The following is a 23,308-nucleotide window of genomic DNA, read 5'->3' on the forward strand; positions in this document are numbered from 1 at the left end:
TCTACTAGTAATTACCTCTAATTGTGTTAATTTGGCTCAACTGGTATACTTGGCCACAGACATTTGAGTAGTTAGTTCGAAGAAGGCTCAATAAGGAAGTGCAACAACAGTATTACTGGAATATTGGACAAACCAATGCTTGTTTTAAAATACAGTGCAATAATATGACTGGCAGACCTGCTGTTTAAAAATATGTATGTTGGAGCTTTAGAGTTTGAGTTTAAAAGCAAGACCCTTTAGATACATCTAATTTAACTGGACTTCAGCAATACACATGGAAGAAATAAAACAGCAACACCTGGATAGCTTATGATGCTTCTGCTTATTTATTTTTTCATGGGTATAGCTTAAGTGCAGCTAATGCATTCAGCTCCCCAGTGGGGTGTTGTAGTAAATACTAGTATGATTTATAAGAAAGGCTCCTTTTAAATCATGTTAGTAGTTGGATATTCAAAATGATATATCACATTTATTTATTACTTAGATGGCTAGTAGGCTCTATGGTTTATTCATTAGAAGCGATGTCTTGCATGACAATACCTTGCATCTTTCCACTTCATCGCAAGTGCCTAGAAAACATACCTTGACCTTTAATCCTCACACTAATTGGTTAATTTAACTATTTCTTATGTATTTGGAAACTAAGGCTGACATTTTATAAAGATCTCAATGTAATTTGCTCATATTTGAGCCACAAATGCTAGTGCTTCTGCACTGGCTTTCAATTCCAATAACATATTATTACTTACAGAAGTCGTTTTACTGTATTTTGCCCTCTAACTCAATGGACCATATTTAGAAACAAGCACAAAGGCAAATACAATTTCTTAGAGGAATAAGACAGTTTTAATGGTATAAAACAAGAAACAAGTCCGAACTGGTCCTTCCTGTAACTACGTTTATACTGTTAAATAAATATATATTGTTTTATTCAGCTATATATATATTATATAAGGTGGTGAATAGCGGGGTACGGGACCGAACAGCAGCAGGGCAGTCTGTGCAGGAGAGAGCGTTATTATTTGTGTAGAAACGAGTGTTTAAAAAGTAAGCAACGTGACCAGGAGCGTAGGTTTCGTTTGCAATAAAGCATCAGTCCAGGAACAAACGGAATACTTTGGAGGATACCAGCGAAACAAACTATGGACACGGGAGTGTGGCTGGGATTTTAGAAGGAAACCTGTGTTGTATGTTTTTACGCTGGGAGCTGTGAGTGAAAACAGCAGCCAAAGACTGTTTTATTCCTGCAGTAAGACGAGCGTGGAGTGTGTTGACATTGTTTTTAAAAGCGTGTTAACTGAACTTGGAGTGCATGGTTCAGGAGATAAACCGCTTGTAAAATAACGCTGGCACCGGAGACTGTATCATTTTATAACAGTAGCACTTTGCTCAAACCGTGGTTGTTTTAAGGACTGTGTACTATTCAAAAGGATCACCAGGTCACACAGTGATGAGAAATCCCTGGAGAATATCACTGTGTGTTGGAACCATGAGTAATGGACTGTTTGATAGAGAGTCAACACAGTTAATTTCAAGACTTTTATTTTTTAGTAATTGGCTGGAACAAGTATGTGGTATTTTGAGTTGGCTCTGTTGGGGAAAACGAGCCTTGTTCTTTTCTTCATTAGTACTTTATAAATGCTGGGATTACTTCATCCTCTTTGCCCGGGACTTACCTGTAGGGGGCACCCTTGTTCATCGGTGGAACCTGGAAACAGAAAGAAAGTTTGTGCACAACCCTGAGCACAGATAATACAATTTCAGGAAAACTTACTACCAGTCCTCCTGGTGGCGAGTGGTGGAATTGCAGGCCAGGAGACCTACAAGTGACAGAACTCTTAACACCCCAAAGTGTGTGAGGCGGTGTTTTGTGTTTGAGTTGGGTGAGGGCTAGCCTTGCCCAACTGTTAAGACTAGGGACCTGAAGCAGTTAAGACTAGGGCCCGGTGAGTGGGCTAGGTTTTTATTTTCTGGCACCCCTCTCGAAAGTTGTGATTTTCACTGTAAATAAACCCTCACTTAGACTTCATTTCCTGCCTCTTGTCTGGTCTCTCATCAGGTTACCACCCCAAAACAGAGCTCCAAGCTCACACTATATATATATATATATATATATATATATATATATATATATATATATTATATATATCTTATTGTATTACTTGTATTGTAACACTTGAACTGTATTTGCTTACGATTGTAAGTCGCCCTGGATAAGGGCATCTGCTAAGAAATAAATAATAATAATAAAATCACACACACGTAATACAGTGCTGTGCAAAAGTCTTAGACATGTTGCATTTTTCTACTCTGACGCATTATGAGCATTATGAGCATCCAGTAGTGTTTTCTACTTTATAACAACCTTGACATGCATAAAGAAGGAAAAACATTGAGTGAAATAGCTTGCATCACTTGATTTTCAAGGTATGGTATCCGAACCATAATCAGTAAGTACAGAGAAACATCATTTGTAATTGACAAACCCAGGACTGGAAGACCCCAAAAAACTGTCTAACAAGGATGAGCAATACTTGAAGATAATATCCTTAAGGAACAGAAAGAAGACAGGCATTGAACTGACAACTGAACTGGCAGAAGGCACAAGTGTCGTTGTCCACCCATCAATAGTCCAAAGCACCTTGACCATTGTTCCATAGTCCAATTTCTGTGTTCTTGTGCATATTTTAGCCTTTTAGTCTTGTTCCCCTTTCTTAACAGAGGTATTCTTACTGCAACACATCCTTTAATTCCTGATTTCAAGAGTGACTTTTGTACTGTTGATTTGATGGACAACAACACCATCAAATTTTAAAACGAAAGTAACATTTTTTCTCTTGTGTGTCACTTGGTGCAGCACAGAATCCAGGTTGAGCTGCTGCAGCCTGCTGCTTTGCAGTTTTCTGATTGAAATGTTTCTGCCGAAGCGCTGTGGCTAGCTTCAAGATGAAATCTATCCTACTGATATTTTCCCCGGTGCATTCCTTGTACAAAGCGAAGGAATTGATGGCTGCCAGTAGAGATAACAACAAGCTTGTATATAAAAATAAAATAGAATATTGTAGGTTATATTAAAAATAAAAACATGTATTGTAAAAGGCAGTCAAAACGATGGCTTTGGCGGTCCTAGGTGTGCGGGATTATAACTTCGTTATTTTCGTGATCCTGCCTTTCAAATGCCATCAGGGTATTTATTACATGTATTTAGGAAGTATAACGGACAACCACATAACTTTCAGACACGCAGAGTAATTTAAATTTGGAAACCTCAAACCGTCAAAAGGACTGCCGTGGCGGTTCTAGTGTTAAACCGCAAATGTGAATGGGTTTGCAGACCTAAATATGCCGTGGCCCTGAGACGGCCTTGGGCCAGCCCAGTAGTGTGAACAGGGTTTTACTTACAGAATACTTACCTTCAAAAGAACAGTACTTGCTTTTCTTTGTTTCTTTAACACGTTCCTTAAATAAACTACTTGTGGGAATTCTAGGTGCAGCACTGCACAGATGCCATTGGTACTGGTTGTGCCATGTGGTGCTGTTTGTATTTGTATTTAATACATGGGGTAGATGTAGCCGTAAAAGTCTGATTTTAGCGGACGTAAAAAATGTGGCACATGTAAAGAATGGTGTTCACCTGGCGTTCTGCACCCGCTATTAAATTTGCACTTTGCCATCATTAATCCATTAAAATTATATTGAAATTAATTCAAGTGAAGAAAAGAGCATGGAATTGCGTGTGATCTTGACACTAAATGGGCGCAAACATTATAATGTGATGTAAGGATTTTGCCTTGCACTTAGGCAATTGCTCACCCTCCAAAAACTTTACACCTCTTCTTACAAGGTGCAAACCATTGTAGAAGCGAGTAAGAGCTGTATAAAAGCACATACCTGCAGAGACCTGTCATTGGCTTCAGGATGGCTGCTGTGGTACACGTCCTGATGCGGCAACACTTGGCTCTTGTTGAGGAGAGGCAGGAACACATTCGGAGGAGAAGGGCAAGACGAAGAAGACCCTGCATATTAAATCCCAGGGTCACTTTGTTTGGTATGCCGGAGGATGCGGTACTAAAGCGTTATCGTCTCACTCTGCAGGTCATCCTAGACCTAATAGCTGAATTGAGGGATGAGCTAGATCCCAGTGTCAATCTAGGGACCGCTATCCCTGCACATGTGAAAGTGATGTATTCTCTGCACTACTTAGCCTTTGGTTCCTTTCAGACCACAGTCAGAATGTCTGGAGGGATAACCCAATCCACTTTTTCCAGAGTGCTAGGCATATTTCTGGATGTCATGCTAAAAAGGGCAGGCCAATACATATAATTTCCTAAAGATACTATCATAGCTGATGTAAAGACTCTCGGCTCCTTCTCAGAAAACTTTTCTTTTCCATGCGCCAGAGGACTTTGCTGCCCTTGCTCTGACATTTTTTTTGGTTTGTATTTTTGTGCTCCACAAATGTCATACAGCACCTACTGCTCTCTGTTCTCCTAACTCCATCACCTCTGGGCTGCAAGTGCAAAGATCGATGCGCTCATTGAGATCCTCATTATCATAATTGTGGATAATTATTTGTGCATGTTGAGTAATTTGCATTGCTCTTAAGCTTAAATAAGGCGCAGTGCAAAATAATTGCCTGGCCGCTATACAATTTGAATTTTGCATCTGCAATTATTTGCACTGCGCCTACACTTACATCTACCCCTTTATGCAAAAACACCTGCCCAATTTTGTCAGTTTGCAATTACTAAAATGGTCACTTCACAAGAGCAAATTAATTTGCCACTCTACGCTCGGCAGTTAGTCCTTCAGTTTGCCCTCTACTTTTTAACAAAGTTAGGCACCTATGATTGAGACACAACATTCTTGGACTATTGCTTCTGACATTGATTAAAACACTGTTTTAATCAATGTCTATTTCCACCTTTTGATAGATGAGTCAATGGTTAAGAGTTACGGCATACACATGCTAACCAATGCAGAATGGTTGGTGTGCTTTGGTCTGAAGTGAGCATTTCTGCCACTGGAATGGTGGAGTTTGTCATGGACTGCATACAAATGTTTAGAGCATAGTAGAGGATTTTGTGTTTGCTGTCCTTAGGTTTTGTGACTACAGACCCAGTTGCATCTAGGTACAGGCGACACATTTCAACAGACTGCAGGACCTTTAAAATATGTAGTTGAGCATCAAGTAGACATTTGTGTGGAGTCTGTTTTGTAGGATTTTTTTTTCACTTGAGATTTTCTGAAGAACCTGTTCACTTCATTTAACTTCCAGTACATTACATCAGTTCAACCATTCTAGAACACGGTAACCTTTTCTTCTTTCAGGCTTCATTTGGATCCATTCTTCCATTTTAAGTTTGATGAACAATTTGCTGTATAGATCTGTATATTTATGCATTTTACAAGACACAATTTTTTGCAATGTTTTTACTTGCAAATGTTCTAACAGAAGTTAATCTTTAATATTTATTGTACGTGTCATTTTTTGTTTCTTGTACTCAAGGCCTTTCTCATTGAGAATCACTGGTTTTGTTTCAGTCTCAGGCAGTATGGCATCTGAAGAAACAAGTAGATCATATTTGAATGGTTCAGTTTCTGAAACATCATCATTACCTTCTCCTTTGGTCACGTCAAGAAAAATCAGTCAGTCATAATTATTATTATTAATTTTTATTTCTTAGCAGACGCCCTTATCCAGGGCGACTTACAATTGTTACAAGATATCACATTATTTTTACATACAATTACATTATTATTTCTTTTACACATTATTTTTACATACAATTACCCATTTCAACAGTTGGGTTTTTACTGGAGCAATCTAGGTAAAGTACCTTGCTCAAGGGTACAGCAGCAGTGTACCCCATCCCCCATCTGGGATTGAACCCACAACCCTTCGGTCAAGAGTCCAGAGCCCTAACCACTACTCCATACTGCTGCCCATAAACCTAAATTCAACTGACTCTGGGGTCTATATGAGAATAACAATATCTTGTGAATATAACAGCAACCCCCTATACAAGTTTACCAAACTAAAAGCACAGGAAAGTCTAATAAAGAATAGTAAAAACATTAAAAACATTGTAATGCATCAATAAGTATTGTAAAGCCCAGAACAGCAAGGTAAGGCATATAAAAAAAACACGGATAACAAGGGAATACTTCCCTGTAGTTTTTAACAAATTGAAAAAGTACTATATATATGTTTCCTTGGTGATCTTGGTGATAATACACTGATCTTTCAGCAGTTAACATGTCTTGCAGATAAAAGTCAGAGGCTGATAAGTTCTTGCGGCATAGTAATATGACTGCAATGTTTCATCGTCCTGTAATTTTTCTTTTTAAGATTAAGGTCCGTTAGAAGCACATTCTTCTCCTAGTTCAGAAATGTATAGTTTGTAAAACAGTCACAACTGTTAAAACTGTTGCTTCCTAAATTGTGATTCACTGCAATAAGCTATTCAGCTATAAATTATGAAAGCATAAGCAGCTCAAATGTAACAATTTCTCTCAAGCTGAATTACTGATACTAGCACAATTATCAAAATAAGTAACCGAAACTCAAAACAGTTAACATATTTGCAAAACCGTAGATGCAATTGAACAGCATCATTTTAACACACACACATTTATTACCCCATCTATTCTAGAATACAATTATAACCAATTTTCTTAGTAATATGATGCTACAAGTAATGTGGCAGAGATAAATGTCTCTTTGATAGAAATAGTTTATCTTATTTGATGTCTTCCCACTGAAATGGAATGTAGAGATGGGAGCCCTGCTAACAAGATTTAAGTTTTTGCAGGGATCAAGCTTTTAAATACACACCTGTGGTGGCTTTGACAGACTCACTGAGAGCAGAAACAGACCCAGGACTGTGACAGCTACTGGAAGCAGGCTGATCTTTGGGATACAAATTGAACTGCAGGTGTGTTAAAATGTTGTAATAACTGTACTGTGTTTTAAAGAATATAAAGCTGACCAAAAAACACCTGTGAAATGAGGTAAGCTTGGCTTTGTCTGAGCTACTGGTGCCAAGGTTTATAACCTTGAGGAGAAAGGCAGAAATGAGAATCTCACTTAATTAACTCAAATGTTCACAGTCAAGTTTCTTATTTAGCTTGATCTGAGTAGTCTTTAAGCTAAACACAGGTATTCTAGAATAATTCTAAATAAGTGTAAATGTTTTATTTTAACAGAAGAACTGTAAGAGTTTGAAACTAAGAGAATATAGTGCAGAAATTAACTTACAGTAAAAACTTCAGTCAAAGCATAATAGTACCAGTCTGTGTCAGGCATACAGTAGGATCTGCCAAAGAGAATGTAATTAATTTGTTAACCTTGTCTTTGCTTGAAACGAAACGGTACCAGATGTGTGGTTAATTGAAGGAAATAACTTTTTGGCAACTAATGGGGGGGGGGGTTGGAATCCAAGGTTTTCCATTTATAACTATGAGCTGAGTCTGCAATACATATTTAATATATGAGTCAGTCAAAATAATGAGAGGCAAGGTTGGATAGTAAATATGACTTTATATACTGTAAAGCCTTTTATTATGCATTTTTGTTGCATATGAAAAAAAAGAAAAGTAAACATTTTTGGCACGGAAATCATAGTACTGTACATATAATTAAGTAATATACTACGACCAGGGCAACAGGTCGCCAACATTTCTGGAGCAAAATAGGTTTTATGGGTGTGATTCGCCAATTATTGCAAATAAACTAAACAACATAAATAATTCATATTCTGTTTAGTCACAGAGTCGCCATTCAGCAATTTTTTTATTCAGACATTTTATCTTGTTGTTGGAGTGGAGGTGGAGGGTGTTCCTTTGAAAAGGGGTGGGACTGACATTGATGTGAACCAATCATATGGCAGATGGAGACTATTGCCTGGTGGTGTAAGGATGTTAGGGCAATAGTTCAATCTATTTTTCCTTCTATGATGAGGTTTTAACCAATCACAGGCCAGAATTTCCAACCACGGACTCATATATATACTGTAAAACCTTAAATTGCCGGGTCTCAAATAATCGCCTGTCTCCAATACGCGCCGGGTCTGTATTAAAATAATTTTATGTTGCAACTAAGCTGGAAACTATATCGCAGGCATATCACTCGTGAACATAGGTTGTCAAAAAGCACTCTTTTTTTTTTTGGCTTGTTCAGCAACCATGCGGCAAAGCAAAATTGATTAAAGAAAGGAAAAAAACAACAACTTTTGATCTGATTAACTTTTCATGTCAAACTTTTCATGTCGGGTTGATTTGGAATAAAAACTCAGTTTGTGATTCTTGCATGTTGGATTAAGATTTGGTGCACTTTGAAATGATTCATGTCAGATTAATTTTGAATAAAAAAATGTAGCTTCAATTCAGTATTTTTGCTTTTTATACTGCGTTTTAATTCTTTAACGAATTGGATAAAGCAAAGGCAGAATACTGCATACGTGAGACGAACAGGTACATGTAATTCTACAATTATTCACAATCTCATCTTATTTAATTACTCCGACAGTTTGTCGTTCATTTTGATTGTCCTTTCGCTATAACGAACCCCTCGATATAACAAACAAAAAGCTTGGACCCCGACAGGTTCGTTATAGCGAGGGTTTACTGTAATAATAGAAAACGTCATTTAAGCTAGGCCTACTGTACATGTACTGCATATTTGTTTCATGCAGTTATTATGTTATTAAAAGTTTTGATAATTTTAAGTGTGCTGAAAGTAGGCCAGATACAAACCTCTTGGTGTATTTTAACGTGTTTTGTTGTATTAACAATGTACAAGTTTGAGATTAAGCAATACATTCTTTTTGATAATGATACGTATTGCTTTTATTGTTCATTTTTAAAAACATTTTAGAAGTCTGTATTATTATTATTATTATTATTATTATTATTATTATTATTATTATTATTATTATTGAGCTGTAAGCATAGCCTACAAGTGTTCTGATATCCTCAGGGCTGTATTTTAGTGGATTTAACTGTTTATTATTATTATTATTATTATTATTATTATTATTATTATTATTAACAGTGGTAGATCTAATTCCGTTTTTAAATACAAACTCGTACTTCTGCTTGTTCATTTTCCAACGTTTTGCATACCGTATCTTTGTTAACTAGTGCATATAAAAAGACTGTATTATACTTTCGCTTTATACTTGAGGGTGTACAATACAATGTAATTTTGTTATAAAACAAAACTGTTACTTAGTTCCCACTAACACACAACCTTTTAACAAAGTTGCTGAAATGTTTAAATTGAGTTATTATTTATTTCTTAGCAGACGCCCTTATCCAGGGCGACTTACAATTGTTACAAGATATCACATTATTTTTACATACAATTACATTATTTTTTACATACAATTACCCATTTATACAGTTGGGTTTTTTACTGGAGCAATCTAGGTAAAGTACCTTGCTCAAGGGTACAGCAGCAATGTCCCCCCACCAGGGTATTCACTCCCCTTGGACTTTTCTACATTTTGTAGTGTTACAACCTGGAATTAAAATTGATTTAATTGGGATTTTTACCATTTGATTTACACAACATACTTAACACTTTGAAGGTGCAAAATATTTTTTATTGTGACACAAAAGTTAATTAAAGAAAAAAAAGACATTTGTTGGTTGCATAACTATTCACCACCCTGAGTCAATACTTGGTAGAAGCACCATTGGCAGCAATAATAGCTGTGAGTCTTTTTGGGTAAGTCTCTACCAGCTTTGCACATCTGGATCGTGCAGTATTCGCCCATTCTTCTTGGCAAAATTGTTCAAGCTCTGTCAAGTTGGATGGGGACCATTGGTGAACAGCAATTTTCAAGTCTTGCCACAGATTCTCAATCGGATTGAGGTCTGGGCTTTGACCGGGCCATTCGAAGACATTCAGGTTCTTGTTTTTAAATCACTCCAGTGTAGCGCTGGCTGTGTGTTTAGGGTCATTGTCCTGCTAGAAGGTGAACTTCCGCCCCAGTCCCAGGTCTCTTGCAGACTGAAACAGGTTTTCCTCTAGAATTTCCCTGTATTTGGCTCCATCCATCTTGCCCTCAATCCTGACCAGTTTCCCAGTCCCTGCCGATGAAAAACATCCGCATAACATGATGCTGCCACCACCATGCTTCACCGTGGGCATGGTGTTCTCAGGGTGATGAGCAGTGTTGGCTTTGCACCACATATAGCGTTTTGCGCTAAGGCCAAAAAGTTCAATTTTGGTCTCATCAGACCAGAGAACCTTTTTCCACATGTTTGCTGTGTCTCCTACATGCCTTTTGCAAAATCCAATCGGGATTTGATGTTTTTTTTTCAGCAATGGCTTTCTTCTCGCCACTCTTCCATAAAGCCCAGCTTTGTGGAGCATCCGGGTTATAGTTGTCCCATGGACGGTTTCTCCCATCTCAGCTGTGGATCTCTCCAGCTCCTTCAGAGTTACCATTGGCCTCTTGGTTGCTTCTCTGACTAATGGCCTCCTTACCTGATCACTGAGTTTTGGTGGACGGCCTTCTCTAGGCAGAGTCGCGGTTGTGCCATATTCTTTCCATTTTTTAATAATGGATTTAACGGTGCTCCAGGGGATGTTCAAAGTTTGGGATATTTTTTTATAACCCAACCCTGATTGGTGCTTCTCCAGAACTTTATCCCAGACTTGTTTTGATAGCTCCTTGGTCTTCATGATGCTGTTTGTTTAGATATGCTCTCTAACAAACTCTGGGGCCTTCCAGAAACAGGTGTATTTAATCTGAGATCATGTGACACTTTAATTGCACACAGGTGGACTCCATTCAATTAATTATGTGACTTCTGAAGGGAATTGGTTGCACCAGAGCTTAGTTAGGGGTGTCACAGCAAAGGGGGTGAATACTTATGCAATCAAGTCTTTTCAGTTTTTTATTTGTAAATAATTTTGAAAAATATGTAGATTTTTTTTCCCCACTTCGACATTATGGACTATTTTGTGTAGATCAGTGACAAAAAATCCTTATTAAATCCATTTTAATTCCAGGTTGTAACACTACAAAATGTGGAAAAGTCCAAGGGGGGTGAATACTTATGCAAGACACTGTAAGGGCTCACTGAAACCCGTAGATAATGTTGTCCTACAGCTGTTCACCTGCATGAATGATAAAGGTGTATTGTATTGGCTGACCACAGCTAAGATAATATTACATGCATGACAGCTGCATCTTGAAGCATGTCCTTTAGTCAAGGACAATATGTTTTTAGATCCTAAAGCATATTCTGTCATTACAGCAAGTGAAGGTGCTTTAGTAAATTGATTTGACAGCTATTAAAGTATGGGTAACTGTTTTATCTTACTCCAAATAATGTATTTTTGGCTGAACAGAATAATAATGCAGGTTTTAGGAATAGTTTATTATAAATGATTACAAACTGTAATCAATAAAGGGCAATGTGGATGGTTGCACTAACTGTTGAATCAAGCAATCATTTTTACAATAAACAATCTGTAAGTGATCTTTATCTTTGCAATAAGAATTCTGCATAAGGCTGACAAGTTAATAATAATACTAATAATAATAATAATACTAATACTAATAATAATAATAATAATAATAATAATAATAATAATAATAATAATAATAATAATAATAATAATACCTGCCATAAACTAAAGTTTAAACACCGCGTGGATCCTTCTAAAAAATATCCTCTGTGAATGGAACCGTAGCCATTTGGCAGAATAGGAAGAGACTAACTGCATATTAGATACGTTTTGATAATAAAGATGTAGTTCACTGCTTTTACATAATGACAGCTGTGTACTCTTGGCAAAACCCACCTGGCGAGCAAGAATACTGTTTTTTTGCCAAGTATGCATGCCTGGCATGGCGAGCCTAATTATAACAAAATCATACTACATCACAAATTAAAAAAAAAAAAAAAATTAATGATTTCTTTGTTACATAGCCAGGAATAAAATCATTACCAAACAGAATCTCAAAGAGAAACTATAGTACAGATACTGCATTTTTTTTCATACTATAACAAAGAGACTTTATTGTTATTGTGTGTGCATCCGTGGAACTGTGCTGGAATGCATTGCCTTACAGAACTGTGTGCAGGACTGAGTTGCACAACCCTGCACCTGTGATTTCCTGCACGCGGGAATGCTCTCCTGCTTGCAGCCCGACTCCCATTTCTGGACTATTGATGCAACTTTGCACCAGCGCTGACCCCTATCAAGAGCAGGGAAAATGCGACCTGTGGATTTCTGCGCGCACCTGGCAAAAGCTACGGATAACAGCCTACTGATTGGTCAGGGTTCAACTACATTGTTGCAGTTAGAGGTAGCGGCCATTGATTGGCCGAGGTTCTACCACAATGTTGCAATGTTTATTGAATTGTGGGCTATAAAAGAGGCAGCCTGCGAGCTAGCTGTAGTTGGGGGATCAAGTGAGAAGAGAATAGTTCTGAACACCTGTTTGCTTGCCTGTTGCTGAATAAATGAGCTGCCATTTAGAGAATACCTGCTTCACGTTTCTTTCTTGCTAAAACTATACAATACTATATGTTTTCGCTTGCAGATATAAAGAAATATGCTGTTTCTCCCAGTAAAGTTCTAACAAATAACAATCAACCGTTATGTTTATATATTAAAATTGTACCACCTGTTGTCTTTTAAGAATGCACAAAACCCTCCCTACTACAAAAGCGTACATCACATGTGTCTGCTTTGGAGGAAGATTGCAGGTGAGATATTACCATTTGTCTGTGTGGGCTTTTATGATATTGATTGCAGATTACATCATGTGACAGAGAGAGAATGAATCTGGGTTATAAATCTCTCTCCTGACCTGTGAGGGCGCTGTGTAAAGGGAACAGAGTGCCCCGGACTCAATGGTCTGACAATTAATTCCAGGGAAAGGTACAAGTTGGTCATCTAGAAAGGGGACGGACCTACAGTACACCAAGTCATCGCCCCAGAAGGGAAGCGAAGTGGCAACCACGGATTGGAGGAGAAACGGTTACACTCGCTAACCAAGGGGGTGTGACTGATGGTACAAAAGGGGACGTGGTTAGCGATCTGTTCCTTTGTTATGGTTGCGAACGAACTGCTAAAGGAGAACTAAAATCGTACCGTGAGTGTTTAGTGTTTGTTTTGTCGTGTCTAATTATACTTGTTTGCTTAGTAGACGGCTAACACGTACCGGGAGCTGTCGCTTAAGGCCAGCACCAACAGCGGAGAGCACTTCACAACTGTACACGAATAAATTGTATTTCACCATGTTAGCACTCACTCTGGACTTGTGATCGTGTGTGTGTCTTTATGTGTGTTTATACTGTGTTTAGTATTTCGGGAATGTAACCCATTGTTTAAAACACATTGCTGTGTATTGCCTGGGATTATTATTTACAGTCGCAATCACCACGCATTACAAATAAAGATCTGTTTGGACCGTGAACTTTGTTGTGTGTTTTCTGTTACGTATCACATCACCTCTACACCTGCGCACTACAAACCACTTTGCACACATTATTATTTATTTATTCATTTATTGCATTTATATAGCGCTTTTTATACAAAAGTATCACAAAGCACTGTACAGTACATAGCAGAAAAAAGAACAAACCAAAATACATTTGTATAGCATGTCACACATACAACTTTTAAATAACAGCTTTAAAAAACAGTATACACATAATAATAATACAAAAGCAGCAATTTTAAAGTTACATTAAAACCCACTAAGATAAGAAATCCATTTTATAAAAGTGTGTTCTGAGTCTTGACTTGTAACTGTAACAGTCCCAACTTCCCTGACAAACTAAGGCAGAGCATTCTGTAATTTAGGAGCTCTACCAGAAAAAGCCCAAATGTACCTCCCGTGTTGCTTTTGTTGACTTTAGGAATAACCAGCAGCCCCGCATCCTGTGATCTCAAGAGTGCAGTTTGGAACATCAGGGTCAGTAATTCCTGCAAATAACTAGGTGCTAATTCATTCAGGGCCTTGTAAATTAACAGCAACATCTTAAAATCAATTCTATACTGCACAAGGAGCCAGTGTAAAGAGGCCAAAACAGGGGTAAATGTTCACTTTTCCTAGTTTTAGTCAAAATTCTAGTGGCGGTATTCTGAACAAGCTGCAAGCAGGACGTTTTGGGATACCAGAAAAAAGTGCATTACAATAATCAATTCTGGAAGAAACTAAGGCATGCAGATACAGAAATATTTGGACTAAGTTTGGCTATATATCTCAAATGGTAAAAAGATACTTCAGTAACTTCCCTAATATGAGTCTCAAATGATAGATCAGGATCAAAGATGACCCCAAAACTTAATTTCTAGCTTAGGTTTTGATGAGAGACTGCAAGGGTCGAGCTCATGTAATCCCACATTTCCTTTTAGTTGGTTATGTGAGCCCACTAGCATAACCTCTGTTTTATCTGAATTCAGCATTAGAAAATGTGCTTTCAGGATGATTCAGGGGGATGATTTCCATTACATGAGAGTAGATGTTAAAACTTCATGAACTCGTCTCTCGCCAAGATAAGCACCAACTAAGACGTAGCTTTACAGTAGACTAATGTGATCCATCTGTCTCCATCCATTTGCATTTCCTTCCATATGATGATGTAGATATCCTTCTGCCTGGTGTTGATGGCTGAAGTGTAATGCTTGCTCCAGGGATCAGCTTATTTTGCCTCCCTAGCACATCAGCACACACAACGGCTGCGATGCTGGCTCCGGGGATCAACCACAATGCGGTCTCCCCAGTGCATCAGCATGACAACCGTCTGGATTGAGCTAAGTAGGGTACATCTCTGGGGTCTTCAAGTGGGCACCTTCCATCCTCAGTGTTTCGTCGACTAGCCCACAACACCTCAAGAGGGCTCGACGGTGATTCTGGCATCCCAGCATCACCCCCCTCCGTCCCCCACTCAACTCAGCCCAGCTTACTTACCCGTACATCAGCGTTTCTTTCTTTCTATTGTGCTTGAGATCCCCAACCAGAATCCGTCTCAACCACAGTCAATTGCTGCTCCTCTCAGCTGCTTCAGATAAGTTATTTTCTGTGCGACGCAACTCTTGGCCACTGAATCGGATGTCTCTGAGAAACCGGGTTGTAGAGTGTGCCACAAATCCTCTACAACCCACCTCCACTGGGTAAACCCGGACTCTCCATCCTCGCTGTTCCGCTTCAGTGGCTAGTTGAGTATACCGCAGTTTTTTCCTCTCCTACCAGGTGAACAAAGCGTGCTGATCCAGACCACAATACAATATCTGGTCGAAGGTTAGTGGTGGCAATCTCAGGTGGAAAAATAAGCAGTTGACCAACATCTGCCAGCATTCCCAATCTCTAGCAATTTCCAGTTGTCCTGGGAGAGGCTTGGTTTTAACACCTTTTCTTGGCGGTTGCTCTCCTGGGTGGAGGAATGTTGTCTTTTGTGTGTAATGTTTTGATGGAACTGGTGGCAACTTATTGGTCATGTTACACTTGTCTTCCAATGCTAAGGCCAAACATCGTAGCACCTGGTCATGGTGCCAAGTAAACCGTCCTTGGCTAAGAGCCACCTTACATCCTGTCAAAATGTGCCTTAATGTTGCAGGTGATGAACACAAAGGACATGAGGGATCCTCTCCTACCCAGAGGTTTAGGTTCTGTGGTGATGTGAGAACATCATATGTTGACCTGATGAGGAAACTGATCCTGCTCTGTTCCATTGTCCATAGGTCTTGCCAGCCGATCCTGCTTGGCCTGCGAAACGGCCTTTACACACCTCATCCTCTCCTGCTGCTTTTGCACCTCGTTGACTACCAGCTTCCTCCTTTGAGCTGGGGCTGCCTTGTGCCATGTAGAATGAGCTGAACTGAGACCAAGACCCCCTCTTCCATGCTGAACTTGCCCCATGATATCACCGATTCGAAGGGCAGCATTTGCATCTTCCACAGCTTTCTTTGTCGCCCACTTTCTTCCAGTTTTCAACACAGGTGCTGCCTCCCTTATGCATTTGTTGCGTGACTCTACTAATGTCATTTCCAGTCTGACCTTGGCGCACTTAAACTCCTCAGTTAGAGCGGAGACTGGTAGCTGCAGTATTCCTTTACCATAAAGTTCCACTCTGCCGAGGCAGTGTGGAACTCCCAACCATTTCCTGATGTATGAACTGATTAAAGCTTCCAGCTTCTCTTCTGTTGTCAAAGAAACCTCGTACACAGTCAGTGGCCTCAGCAGCCTCGGCAGTAGACCAAACTGAAAGCATCAGAGTTTTAGTTTGCCTGGTAAAGCGCTGCTGTCTATGCTCTTCAACCCTTCCACTGCTTGTCGTCTAACTTCTCCCACACAAACTGTGTCCTTTAGATCCCCATCGTACAATCTCCCAAGACTTTTCACTGGCTTCTCAGACACTATTGGTATTGCCTCACCATTAATGTAGAACATTTTATCTACTACTTTACCTTTATTTATAGAGATGTTCCTTGATTTAGTGGGCTTGAATTGCATTAGTGCCCATTCAATGTTATTGGTTAATTTGCCCAATAACTGATTAATGCAGGCTACTGTTGTAGTCATGGTTGTCATGTCATCCGTGTATGCTCGAATTGGTGGTAGTCGCATTCCAGAAGCCAATCGCTCTCCTCCCACTACCCATTTTGCTGCCCTGATGATTACTTCCATTGCCATGGTAAAAGCCAGTGGAGAAATGGTGCATCCTGCCATTATTCCAACTTCTAGGCATTGCCATGTAGTGCTGAATTCTGAAGTTGAAAAACTAAATTGCAAATCTCCAAAGTAGGCTTTCACTAAATTTGTTATTGCCATCGGTAAACTGAAAAAATCAAATGCTGCCCAAAGAAGTTAATGTGGCACTGAACCATATGCATTAGCCAAATCCAGGAATGTCACATGGAGCTCCTTCCTCTCCTTTTTAGCTGATTGAATTTGTTGCCAGATCACATTGATGTGTTCTAAGCATCCTGGAATGCCTGCTTTTTGTACTGAAGTGTCAATGAAGCAGTTTAATAGGTAAGTCGACAATCTCTGAGCAATAATGCTGAAGAAAATCTTGCCTTCTACGTTTAATAGGGAAATAGGGCGAAACTGACTGATGCTTGTAGACTCTTTTACAGTATCAAAGGCAGCACTTAGATCTGAAAACCAGACTGAAACTTCTCGAGTATACCATTAAGCGTTCCAAATTTTGTAATTGAATTTCAACAACTCTCTCTAGAACCTAGTCTAAGAATGTTAGGTTGGGAGGGCTTCGGAGTGGCGCATCAGTAAAGCCACTCTACGTAGAATGCAGGATGCGCCCTATAGCCTGGAGATCGCCAGTTTGGGTCCAGGCTATTAAACTGCCAGCCGTGGACAGGAGTTCCCAGGAGGCGGCGCACAATTGGCCAAGCACTGCCCAGGGTTGGGAGGGCTTAGGTCAGCCAGGGTGTCCTCGGCTCACCGCGCACCAGCAACCCCTGTAGACTGGCCAGGAGCCTGTGGGCCTGCCTGCAAGCGGCCCAGAGCTGCGTGGTCCTCCGATGCTGTAGCTCTGAGGTAGTTGCATGGTGGGCCTGCAGAGTGAAAAGAAGCTGACGACACACGTTTCGGAGGACGCATGTCTTCGTCTCTCGAGGCCGCACAGGGGTTGCAGCGGTGAGCCAGGCTTAAGATTGGGCATTACAAATTGGGGAGAAAATGGGGTAAAAAACAAATTGGCGATTCCAAATTTTTTAAATAAAATAAAAAATAATAAAAAATAAAAAAGAATGGTAGGTTGGAGATTGGCCTATAGTTATTGAAGACTTTAGGGTCCATATTGTGTTTCTTAAGCATAGGCTTTACCACAGCTAACTTAACGTGGCTATTAATAACACCAAGAATATATTTTAATAGTTTTGTAGGAATAGGATCAAAAGAGCATATAGTACAGTGCCTTGCATAAGTATTCACCCCCCTTGGACTTTTCCACATTTTGTAGTGTTACAACCTGGAATTAAAATTGATTTAATAAGGATTTTTTGTCAATGATCTACCCAAAATAGTCCATAATGTCGAAGTGGGGAAAAAAATCTACATATTTTTCAAAATTATTTACAAATAAAAACTGAAAAGTCTTGATTGCATAAGTATTCACCCCCTTTGCTGTGACACCCCTAAATAAGCTCTGGTGCAACCAATTGCCTTCAGAAGTCACATAATTAGTTGAATGGAGTCCACCTGTGTACACTTAAAGTGTCACATGAGAGAAGGTCGTCAACCAAGACTCAGTGACCAGGTAAGGAGGGCATTAGTCAGAGAAGCAACCAAGAGGCCAATGGTAACCTTGAAGGAGCTGGAGAGATCCACAGCTGAGATGGGAGAAACCGTCGATGGGACAACTATAACCCGGACGCTCCACAAAGCTGGGCTTTATGGAAGAGTGGCAAGAAGAAAGCCATTGCTGAAAAAAAACATGGCATGTGGTAGACACAGCAAACATGTGGAAAAAGGTTCTCTGGTCTGATGAGACCAAAATTTAACTTTTTGGCCTTAGCGCAAAACGCTATGTGTGGCGCAAAGCCAACACTGCTCATCACCCTGAGAACACCATCCCCACGGTGAAGCATGGTGGTGGCAGCATCATGTTATGGGGATGCTTTTCATCGGCAGGGACTGGGAAACTGGTCAGGATTGAGGGCAAGATGGATGGAGCCAAATACAGGGAAATTCTAGAGGAAAACCTGTTTCAGTCTGCAAGAGACCTGGGACTGGGGCGGAAGTTCACCTTCCAGCAGGACAATGACCCTAAACCCACAGCCAAAGCTACACTGGAGTGGTTTAAAAACAAGAACCTGAATGTCTTAGAATGGCCCAGTCAAAGCCCAGACCTCAATCAGATTGAGAATCTGTGGCAAGACTTGAAAATTGCTGTTCACCAACAGTCCCCATCCAACTTGACAGAGCTTGAGCAATTTTGCCAAGGAGAATGGGCAAAAATTGCAGGATCCAGATGTGCAAAGCTGGTAGAGACTTACCCAAAAAGACTCACAGACGTAATTGCTGCCAAAGGTGCTTCTACCAAGTATTGACTCAGGGGGGTGAATACTTATGCAACCAACAAATGTCTTTTTTTTTCTTTAATTAACTTTTGTGTCACAATAAAAAATATTTTGCACCTTCAAAGTGTTAAGTATGTTGTGTAAATCAAATGGTAAAAATCCCAATTAAATCCATTTTAATTCCAGGTTGTAACACTACAAAATGTGGAAAAGTCCAAGGGGGGTGAATACTTATGCAAGGCACTGTAGGTCTCATATGTTGAACTAGCTCTGTCAGTTCCTGTAAGGCAGTGGTCGTCAATTAAATTCAGAGCGAGCCACTTGCAATACACCATACCGACTCATCAATAAAAAAAAGCAACAATTGTAATAGTATGTCTTTGATACCTCCAAATAAATATTAGTAAAATAATATAGCATCTGTATTGAGACAAATTAATTTAGTTTAACATTCCGATATGTTGTAAGTAAAACGTAACTCAAAATGACTCCTAACAATGACAGACTGTATTGTACAGCTGAAAGACAATTTCAGTGCTCGCTTTGACAACTTCAGCATTCCCAGGTACGTGTTTTCAATCAACCCTGATGGTGATTTCTCATCCTATGCAAAGCAAATGCTTCCTGCAGTCGACTAAGCAGCAACTGGAACTAGTAATATATTTGCAGACATCATCGTTGCTGAAAACTGAATTCATTAACAAAGAAAATCTGGAATCATTCTGGTCTGCCTATATATGTCCAGACAGCTACCGCTGGCTCTGTTTGTGCTCTCCATGTTTGGATCTACTTACACATGTGAAGCGGCTATTCCACAATGAATGTAATATTAAAAACAGATGCACGAATCAGGCTGACACAAGAATCTTTGGAGGACGGCCTACGTATCGCCATCATGTCTATCACACCTGGTGTTCTAAAGCTGACCGCAGAACGAAAGTGCCATTTTTCTCATTAAATTTGTCATAACGCAACGAAGCATTAAGTATGCTACTTTTGAATTGTGTTTTATGTTATTCTGCATTCCTGTTCAGTGTATTTTCTCCATGTGCGTTATAATCAAGACCCGACCGTATTGCTAGTCACAGGCCACATACACGTGCATGTATTTTATAATAATAATTGATAATTACTAAATGCCTCAAATTCACAAAAATGACTCAATACATGTTAACAACATCTGTATTCATGTTTACAGATGGTTTTTGAGGCATTATGAACAATATTTCCAGAAATAAAAATAATTACAGGAGCACATCAAAAATCAACTCACCATCTTAGGCAGTAGCAGATTTCCATCTAAAGCCGTAAAGCAAGTCATACACTTCCTGCCGCAAATTAGGTAATTGCCTATTTCAGCCACAAGAGGTCTGCCTCTCCCCTCAAATAATAACCCAATAGCATTATGGAACCAAACCGATATATTCTGGTGAAATAATTTTTTCTCCTAGGGAGTTTCAACTCTGCTACATTTACATACTGGTTGTTGTGACAGAAGCTCATGTGTACTGACTCTCTGTCACATAATTATGTTAAATTCACAAGTAAAAATGTTATTAAAGGTTATTTGCTGAGACTCGTTTATAATTTACAATTGATGCACCAATTTTACTCTTTTAATTTACATAATATTAAATGCCATAATCTGCCATGAGAGGAGAAAACTAGAAGCACCCCAATTAAGATGTACACCATAATGACAAAGGCTTTTTAAAAGGACAAATTTATCTTTAATTACAGACCCAATTGCAAAACTAGGTTGTACTCTTATTATGTTTGAATGACTATGTAATTTCTAGTGTGGAAACAAAATAGGAGGTAGAGTGTATGCTTTTTTAAAAAAAAAAGATGAGCTTGAAATATTCACATGCCCTCTTGCAATAGTCATAAAGCCAATGGAAATGTATTTTTTGTCAATTCATGATACTTTACTTTTAGTTGAGAAGATCTCGCTAGCACATGTTTCCTTAACAGCACACGGGCGATTATGGAACATTATAAACCTGCGTGGAAAAATCCTGCTTTCTGATTGGTTAGCTGCGTTCTGTCAGCCATACATTAATCCCATACAACCTTTCAATGCAGACGCATCACCAAAATCTTTGAATTTAAATTCATACACCATTATTCTATAACGTTTAACATCTGTAAATTATCATTAATTAAAAAAAAAAAAATGACAGACCCACAATTAAATTTTGCTCTTTTTAATGGAAAAGCTTTTGACGAATGGTATGAAGAGCAATTTCCCAAATCTGACAATGTACAGTGGTATAACAGAAACAGAACTAAATCAACTTGAACTTGAACAAAAAAAAAAACACAATAAAAGCTTTTGGGATGTGAACATCATAAAAAACTGTCTTCAAGCAAAAAAGTAAACCTGTTACCTTTCATTTACCATCTCAGGAATGTTATACTTCCGTAAGAAATAAAGATGTAGAGCAGTACAGCATTTCCAGCTTTATCAGTCTGCGAGCTGGTATCAATCGCTTTTTGAATGATCCGTCGTACAGCAGAAAAGTTAATTTAGCAAAATATGCTGCATTTAACACAGCTAACAATGTATTCGTAACAGGAATTAAAAAACTGAGACAAAGTGGAAATGACAAAGCAACACACTATCTCCCAATAACACCTGTAGACCTGGGGAAGCTAAAAAAAAAATGTGTTAGACTTATTTATGTAATTTACAAACTTATCGATGACCATTAATGAATTAGTATAATAGGTTAATGTAATTGATATACAGAAATGGTCTTAACATTTTAATAAATACATGTTATATTTACAATGTGTGTGGTGCCCTGCGATGGACTGGCATCCTGTCCAGGGTGTAGTCTCGCCTTGCACCCTGTGTATGCCGTGTTAGGCTCTGGCTCACCGCGACCCTGTAAAGGAGTAAGCAGTTAATGATGGTGGAAGGATGTTTAAACACATTTTGTTTACATTACACCAGAACTATTTTTTGTGCGTAGTGATGTTTACTGTTATTGAACATATTTTTTTTTTAATTTGTGTGTTAATTTAAAAAGTAAATAAACAGCAATTTTAAATTCGATTTATAACAACATTAAGGCACCACAGGGGATGGATTAACATCAGATAACCAGTTCTCATGTTAACCCCCCGTCATACCTTAATGCTTTGTCAGCAATCTGGTTATTGTACTCAGCGTAAATATTAAAAACCTATAAAGTGCCTTTCTGATAAAATGTGTTTATCAATGAGCACTTATTTGAATGGCAAATTGTATCACAGTTACATGAAAATACAATTCATTGTTTAAAAGGTGTTTTTTACTGTTATAATATATTCCCCCAGTATGGAAATATGCGCATAATTTATTCAAATAATTACAATAATATTAATATCTATAAATCTGTCTGAGATGCTGTACAAATAGCAGCGTACCTTCTCAAAAAAGTCGATACAACCTTATAAAGTACTGTACCATAGAAAAAGATTTCTGTAAACAAAATAAAAAAAAAAATACAATGGTTGGAAAATCCTGTCTGGCCCCAACAAAAAATAACAATAATTTATTAGGTGTGGCAAAGTGGTTTGCAGTGCGCAGGTGTAGAGGTGATGCAGTGCTCAAGACAATGACAAACAACAAAGCACTGGTGAAATGGAGGTTTATTTATAATCCAAAGTCTGATGACAACACTAAAGAAATGGAGGGCTGGCAATACACAGCGATGTGTATTGCACAGTTCATTAAACAACGGGTTGCAGTTCCAAAATAATATACACAGTTAAATACACACACAAAACACAGACATGGTCACAAGTCCAAAGTGAGTGCTGTAGTGCGCGTGGTGAATTACAATTTTAATCCGTGAACAATGGTGCAGTGTTGTCCGGGTTTGTGCTGGCCTTAAGCAACAGCTCCGGATCGTATTAGCCGTCTAATAAATAACAAACAGTACAATTAGATGATACAAACAAACAAAACACTCACGGTTATTTTATACTCGTCCTTCAGCATTTCTCTTAACCATAAACAAAGAAATATTTTTTTACTGAAAAAATTCATTAACAATACAGTACCAAATAAATACAGACTATAACCAATAAAACCATCTTAAACGACCATTACATCTTTAAACCATATAAAACACATAACACACTTAATAAATTATAAAATACATTCTATGTGTTCCAAGACATCAATAAATTAATACAAATTACAATATTGGCCAATCAATAAAATCCCACAGAAGGTTCCACTCATTAAAAGGCATTTCTCTAAAATACATTTTCAATAAGAGCCTAACACTTTTA

This window comes from Acipenser ruthenus, chromosome 2, assembly GCF_902713425.1.
Source record: "Acipenser ruthenus chromosome 2, fAciRut3.2 maternal haplotype, whole genome shotgun sequence".
NCBI classification, from domain to species: domain Eukaryota; kingdom Metazoa; phylum Chordata; class Actinopteri; order Acipenseriformes; family Acipenseridae; genus Acipenser; species Acipenser ruthenus.